The sequence below is a fragment of the Rhinopithecus bieti genome, unplaced genomic scaffold (genome assembly GCF_001698545.2).
Source record: "Rhinopithecus bieti isolate Rb0 unplaced genomic scaffold, ASM169854v2 scaffold_20477, whole genome shotgun sequence".
NCBI classification, from domain to species: domain Eukaryota; kingdom Metazoa; phylum Chordata; class Mammalia; order Primates; family Cercopithecidae; genus Rhinopithecus; species Rhinopithecus bieti.
This window is the reverse complement of record NW_016810038.1, coordinates 3,558,963-3,566,867: the sequence shown is the minus strand read 5'-3', so window position 1 is coordinate 3,566,867 and position 7,905 is coordinate 3,558,963.

The window sequence follows — 7,905 nt, the reverse complement described above, 5'->3', positions numbered from 1 at the left end:
ATCCTGGCTAACATGGTGAAACCCCGTCTCTACTAAAAAAAAAAATTCAAAAAAATTAGCCAGGCGTGGTGGCGGGTGCCTGTAGTCCCAGCTACTCGGGAGGCTGAGGCAGAATGGCGTGAACCCGGGAGGCGGAGCTTGCAGTGAGCTGAGATCCGGCCACTGCACTCCAGCCTGGGCGACAGAGCAAGACTCCGTCTCAAAAAAAAAAAAAAGGAAGAAAAGTGTAGCAACAAAAATGTAGCTATTATCTAACTTGCCATAAATATTTGCAATTATGATACCTTGGAATGTTGCCACGATATGGATTGCTTTGATTAAAAGATGTCAGTTGAATAAAACAGTACTGTGGGAGAATCGCTTTCTGCTGCTAGATAAATGCTGATGTTTATTTTTAAACCAGGAAACATTGATCCTGTAACAATGCCCGATTACAACTGCTTTATTACACCCCAGGGCGGATGGAGATGTAATCACTTGGCTAATGGATGTGGGTGCAGGACGGATGCTCACTTGCTGGCCTGCTTTCCTGCTGGCATTCTGATGAGCCGCAGGAGCCCGCCTGGGCTTCTGCAGGTGGAGCTTCTGTCAGAGCTTTGTTTCAGTGATACCCAAAGCCATGTCTGACTGAAATAAAACAGGTTCCCTTTTTTTTTCCTTTGGAAAATGCCAACTGAGGGAGACTAATCAGGTATCTTAACACAATTTCATCCAGGCTTAGTGCTAACAAGATTGCGGGGCTTTTTAGGGTTTAAGAAGATGAGAAATTAGTGTGCACGTTTCACACGTTGACTTGCTGGTTTTTCCATGTCATACAAAAAAGTCCTGGCTGTTTCTCCGAACTGGCTGCCTGCATTCCCATCTTTCTTTTGTTTTTACGAAATAGACTGCATTCAGTTGTTAATCCTCTCGTGCAGCATCCATGTTAAAGTGTTTTTCCATTGCATCTTTTATGTGAATTCAAAGGTCAGAATTTATTGTCTGTGTGATACTGAGACCATGTGTACAAGAACTACTTTTTGCTTTTCATCATTCACTCCTTAGCAAACGTTTCATAAGTACCCTCTGTCTGTCTGCTACTATATGAGGTGCTGAGAAATTAGTCAGTGGGAGTGACTTTTATATTTTCATTCGTATGTAGCCTAAGTAAGGTGATTCAAGCTTATACACTGAGAGAAAATGCAAAATACATTTGGTTCTCATTTCTGTTGCTGTTGTTTCCTTTTTAAAGACTATTTATAAAATGCTGCCATTTGGAACTTCCTATAAGAAACTAAAAGTGATCTATTTCAGTGTTCCCTTCACCTTTCCTCTCCTTTTTGAATAACTGGTTTCAGTAACTCATGCTGTTCTCTCCCTATTCTACGTCTTTCTCCCTATGTTGAAAAAAGATTCCTGCAGTTTCTAATGTGTTTATTGTCTTCGATGTATGTTAACATTTTAGGAACTGAGTATCTTAAGAGATGTCTTAGAATGCTTTAGTTTTCATAATTTTTCCTTTATGTAGTTTTCATTGTATTTGCTGTTTTGACATGGAAGTCATTTAAAAAGTTGGTGCAGGAAAGGACTCTTTACTGTTGCACATTTTGGTTATCTGATATGTAATAAACCCATGGCTTGGAAGCTGACATGATGTTTCCCAGAGAGAAGGAGATGTATTTCTGCAGGGTCCAGACCGAAAGAGCCATTAACAGCATGTTCTCCCATGTTCCATATCAGCCTGATGAAACCTGCCCTGCCAAGGCATAAACTTTTGTACTAGCTGTCTCCATATTATGTTCAATAAATTCTGTGCTCTGAATATATTTAAAGGATGCTTCAGTGTAAAATTATTTTGAATGGATGGCTTCATTCCATTGAGATAGGCTTTGGAGTGTGGACTAGAGCCCATTGCTTGACTCTCGCTGCTTCGTAGGAACATGACATTGGTTTAAATTAAAATCAGAGATACCTTGCACCAGAAAACAGATCTAAGAGATCGCTTAGGTCAACGTCCTCTTTTTACTGATGAGGAAACTTTTGCCCAGAGAGCTTAAGCACAGGGACCAGCTTGCACACCAGTGTTTTCCTGTTGGGGGAAGTGTGTGTCATCGTTGATTTACAAAAGTACCCACCTGTGTAAATTGCTTCCAGCTTTGAAAGGTGGGTGGATTCTGTCTTTTAAGTAGTGGTTGATGGTTCTCCATCTTAGAGTGTTACCTTGTTAAAACATTAATGAAAACAATTTTAACTTCTTTTGGAAAAGTAAGGTAGGCAAATGGTAAGACTTCATACAAGACCAAAGGGTGTCATACACAGTATACAAAGTCAGGTTTCCTCCATTCGCAAACCTTTCTCCAGAGATATCCTGAACTTTCCATGTATTGACTCTTTCCAGAGATCTGTGCACATATATGTCTGTGTATATCCAGCCTTGTGTTTTCTTTTTGTTTTGAGACAGGGTCTCACTCTGTCACTCAGGCTGGAGTGCAGTGGTGTGACCCCCACAGCTCACTGTAGCCTCCACCTCCTAGCCTCAAGCAGTCTTCCCACCCCAGCCTCCTGAGTATCTGGGACCATAGGCACAAGCATGCCTGGCTGTCTTTTTTATTTTTTGTAGATGTGAGGTCTCTCTATGTTGCCCAAGCTCGTCTCAAACTCCTGGGCTCAAGCCATCCTCCTGTCTCAGCCTTCTAGAGTGCTGGGATTACAGGTGTGAGCCACTGCACCCGACCAACTGTGTGTTTTCTAATACACAGGCAACAGCACACACTAACTGCTCTGTTGTGCGTGTTCCTTTTTTGACTTTGAAGTTTTATCTTGGAGATCATTTCATGCCAGCCCACATCATTCTTTATGGCTCTATAATTTTCCTCTGTATGGATGTGCCCTTAATTTACTTAACCAGCCCTCTATTGAGCTGCATTTAAGCAGTTTCTAATCTCGGTGCTAAAGACAACGCTACAACAAATACTCCTACAAATGAGCAAGAATATCACAGAATCAGTTCCTAGAGGAGCAATGGTTGGGTCAAAGGAAGCCTGCATTTTAAATTGTGTTAGATGGCTTCCACATTGCATCCAAAGAGGACGTACCAGTTCATAGTCCTCGCAGGGTCTGCTGCTTTACTCTTTGCCAACACCTTGTGCCATCTTAACTTTTTGATCTTTGCTCACCTGTAACATGCACGTGGTATCTTACCTTGAGTTTGTGGTTCTTGGGTTGAGCAGTTGTTTATGTACGTAAAGGCCATTTGAAAACACACATGAGGACCCAGAGTGAAGTAAGGCCAAAGGGAATAAAGGCTTATCACACCAAGGGCTGACGGCAGAGCAGCAGAAAGGAAGAGGCTAAGGGCACACAGTCATGAATGTGGAAATTGGAATCTACCTTGTGTTATTAACAGGAAAAGAACTTGCAGCAAAGTGTATCGAAGTGGATTGGGCAGGGGAAATGACCCTTCATGGCAACTGCTAGAGCTCTGATTCTTGACCTGTACCGGCCACCTCACTTGCTCTCATCTGGCTGCATTCATGTCATTCTTGCATCCCTGGGGTCCTTTTAACCATGGCCTTCACAGAGGGTGTAGGGGAGGCAAATGTTAGCATCCCAGACCAAAGAGAGCTTCTGTAAGAGAGACTGAAAAATGGTGGTGGTCGTTAAAGAGTTAAAACCCGAAGCATTGGCTGGACGCAGTGGCTCAAGCCTGTAATCCCAGCACTTTGGGAGGCCCAGACGGGCGGATCACGCGGTCAGGAGGTCGAGACCATCCTGGCTAACACGGGCGAGGTGGCGGGCATCTGTAGTCCCAGCTACTCGGGAGGCTGAGGCTGGAGAATGGCATAAACCCGGGAGGCGGAGCTTGCAGTGAGCTGAGATCCGACCACTGCAGTCCAGCCTGGGCGACAGAGCGAGACTCCATCTCAAAACAAAAACCGAAGCGTTAAAACCCGAACTGTGAAGGAGTTTTCTAAACAGCAACACAAGGAGCTATTTTGAAGAAGGGACCACACTGATTTGCCATTATCTCTGGTTAGTGCATTAGAAGACAAAACCTGCTACCTGATAATTTGCCAAGGAGTAATGGGAGTGACATGCCCCATTAGAAACTGAAAATACTCTCAGAAATTGCACTTCAGAGTCTAGGGCTTTCTTTTTTTCCAGGTAGAACTTTGGCCTCTGTTTTCTTAGCAATGTTTGACTGCTAAAATCACTTCAAAGAAGAAAATAGTACGAATTTGGAGAAACACAAAATTAGTGTTACGGACTTTCTGAAAAAATATTACCTTTATGCCACTTCGAAAAATGTTAAAGAAATGTGTAGGGAAGACAAGAAGCTTTTGAAGTCAAGCCAAGACCCGCTGTTATATTTTAACCCCACCATACAGTCACATTGTTGGCCCTAAGAGTGCCTCCACACTAAAGAAAATATTCTCCATTAGTAATGAGAAAACCACCCTAGAATATTCTTCCAGCTGATATGTGAGGAAGGGCTGGCGGGCCACGGCTAGGACCCTGTCATGGTCCCACTTTTCCTCCTGTTTCCCAGAAGCTCAGACTCCCGAATGCTCTGTTCTCCCATGAGTGGGCCTGGCTGCCCCGCTCAGCCCTCTGTGCTTCACCACTCTCGCCTCCCAGAGCGTTCGAAACCTCTCAACACAGTCTGCCCTTTACTGGATTGAAAGCAATTTGAGGGGAAGTTCAAGGTTTTTGTTGTTGGGTTTGGTTTTGTGGTGGTCTCATTTTTTTTTTATACCAAAGTATTTTGTGTGCATAATATAAAAAGCCAAACAGCTATAACAGGCTCATAGTGAAAAGCAGCAGGCCCATATCGCCCTGGGCTGCCTCTTCCCAGAGGTAGCCAGTTGAGCACACTGAACTGTTTCTTCTGATATTAGCATCTACATTTCCTAATAATGTGGTTATATTACTTTTCTTGATTTTCACTTCTATATATTATCTGTTGATTTCCTCCTGAGGAAGGGAGGGATTTAGTTTTAATAATCTTTCTCCCAACCACATCCCAAGCATAGATTTCCTTCTCTCTCCCTCAGTCATGTTATAATTTTTGACTACACCAGTATACTTCTGCATGATTAAGACTACTGAGATATTGTTTACAGCTGTACCTTGGATGTGCTATGCTTCTATTTCCCTTTTATGTGTAATCCTTTGTTTTCCCGGAGTTACTAAATCTTAGTGTTTTGTTTGCTTAGCTTCCAATGTATCTGTCACCTATTCAGCCCAGACCCTGATAGAAGTGTAAATCTCCTCAGCACAATCACAACACCTCAGGCAATCTGATTTTTCTGGTTTTCTTAGATCACTCCTAGAGCTCTCTGTTCTCCTGCTCCTCTCTGGACTGACTGCTATCTAAGCCTACTGCACAGCTCTCATTCCAGGGCCTTCACTCACTCTCATCTTCAGAACTCCTTTTGCACTCTTCTGGATTGGATCCCTTCTTTTCTGGATTTCTAGCTTCCTCTCTTTTGTTTTACTACCTCATTTGGGGGGAGCACATCCTTTAGCAGGTCTCTGAGCAAGGAGTATGCGGGACATAATTTTGTTGAGAACTTTACATGTCTGAAAATGTCCCGTTCTGCTCTCCCACTTGATTGATTAGTTGTACAGGGTATAAAACACAAGGTTTAAATCATTCTGAGGATTTTGGAAGCATTGTTCCACCGATTTCCAGCTTCTAGTGTTGCCTTTAAGAAATCAAGCGCCATTCTAATTCCTGATTCTTTTTTTATTTCTGGGAATATTCTTCACCTTTAATTTCCAACCTTTTTATTTTTTTCTGCTAACATATTTATAATTTTCAAGACATCTTTCTTTTCCAGTTACTCTTTGTTACAGCAACCTGCTGCAAGATGTATGTATATATTTTTTTCACTGAGGATATTATGGCCCTTTATTGCTTTGTTCTTTTTTGTTGTTGTTCTGTATTTTTTGTATGTTGTTCCACTGGAGACCAGAAGTGTTTTGTAATTCAGATTTTTTTGGATTTTCAGATATTTACATTATACTTCCCAGTTAAACATCCCTAATTTGAAAATCCAAAATTCAAAATGCTTCAGTGAGCATTTCCTTTGAGCATTGTGTCACCACTCAAAAAAGGTTGTGGATTTTGGAGCATTTTGGATCTTGAATTTTCATATTGGGGATACTTAATTTAACCTGTATCTAAATTTTTAGCATGATACTCTACCCTGGGCTGTTGCTAAGTCCAAAGATTGAGTTAAACTTTTGGTTTCTTACAGTGGTTAGGGATGGGATCTAGGAGTAGAATTCCTTTTACAGACTTGTAAAACATTTCAAAGATTCCTCCTGTTTTTAGCCCTACTGTTCTGTTGGTTTCTGCCATGCCTAGGGCCACCATTTCCTAAGTCTTAGGGGGGATTCATGGCACAAGTGGACTTGCTTCTGAGCTGCGCCCCTCGACCAACCTGCTTTCCACCTTCTGTAATCTCCTGCCAGTGATAAATTACCCATCAGCTTTCCAGATTCCAGAATTTTGCTGACATCTCCTATTGGCTATGTTCTTACTTTTCTGTTTATTCATGTGATCTTGTGCCCTTTAATTCTTTCCCATAATTTGTTAGGACTTCAGAAGGAAGTGGAGCTAAAGGTAGGTGTCTGCCTGCCCCACCTTCACTGGAAGTCTGGAAGGCCTTCCTTCTAAGACATCCAGCATAGCACCTGGCACATGATGGGTGCTCAGCAAATATCTGTGGGTCTTTTTACTAAACAGGCAGTTGATTTCACCAGAAGTAGTGACCACCTAGGTTTTGGTAATTTTTTTTCTCCTGAGGGATTAAAAACAGTGTCAAATGCAGGAGTGAGAGCAGTAGGTTATTAATAACCCCTAGGAAATACATACTATATCACAGGACAAAGACCCATCCTCACTAAGAGTTTGTTTTGTGACAGAGTCTTGCTGTCACCCAGGCTGGAGTGCAGTGGTGTAATCTCGGCTCACTGCAAGCTCTGCCTCCCGGGTTCAAGTGTTTCTCCTGCCTTAGCCTCCCGAGTAACTGGGACTACAGGTGTGTGCCACCACGCCTGGCTAATTTTTTGTATTTTTAGAGATGGGGTTTCACCATGTTAGCCAGGATAGTCTCGATCTCCTGACCTCGTGATCTGCCCGCCTCAGCCTCCCAAAGTTATGAGATGACAGGCGTGAGCCACCACGCCCAGCTTTTTCTTTCTTTTTTTCTTTTCTTTTTGTTTTTTGCCATTTCTCTCAAAATACGTATTGATTCCATTTGAATCCCTTACTATTTTGGGTCTTCCTGTAACTGGTGTTGGGGCTGGTTGGCTTCAGGAACCATCAGGTTTCAGCCCATTTTATTGATAAAGAAACTGAAGCTGGCAGGGTAGGGAGTGGGGGAGATAGAGGCTCCAAAGCTAAGAAAGGAAAGTCTTGGGTACCTGTGTGAGGCTGAGGCTCTCCTAGTCTCCCTGGCCTTTGGGAGATGAGAAGCTTGAGATGGAGTCGCAAGGCACCTCTCACCAGGCCCTGTGGCCTCCTATTCGGGGATAGCAGTGGTCTTTAATGCTATTCTAGAAATATCCTGGCTAGTAGAAAACAGATGTCCTCAAGTTCACAGGCCTTGGTTCTGTTCTGCCCACCTGATTAGAAAAAAAGCAACATCAAAATTCCAAGCCAGTATAGTGTGTGGGTGTCATCCTGCTGCCTGAATTCGGAGCCTCCAACCAGGTCTTGGAACATGTATTCTTTTAACTGGTATTTACTGATGTCCTACTATGTGCCCGGCACCATTCTAACATTGGGGGCCCACGGAGAACGAGACACACAAGGACCCTGCTGGCACAGAGCTCATTCTAGAGGAGAGGGGCTAACAATAGCTGAAAACCAACAACCAGGAGTTTTTTCAGATTTTGGCTACCGACAAATGCTGT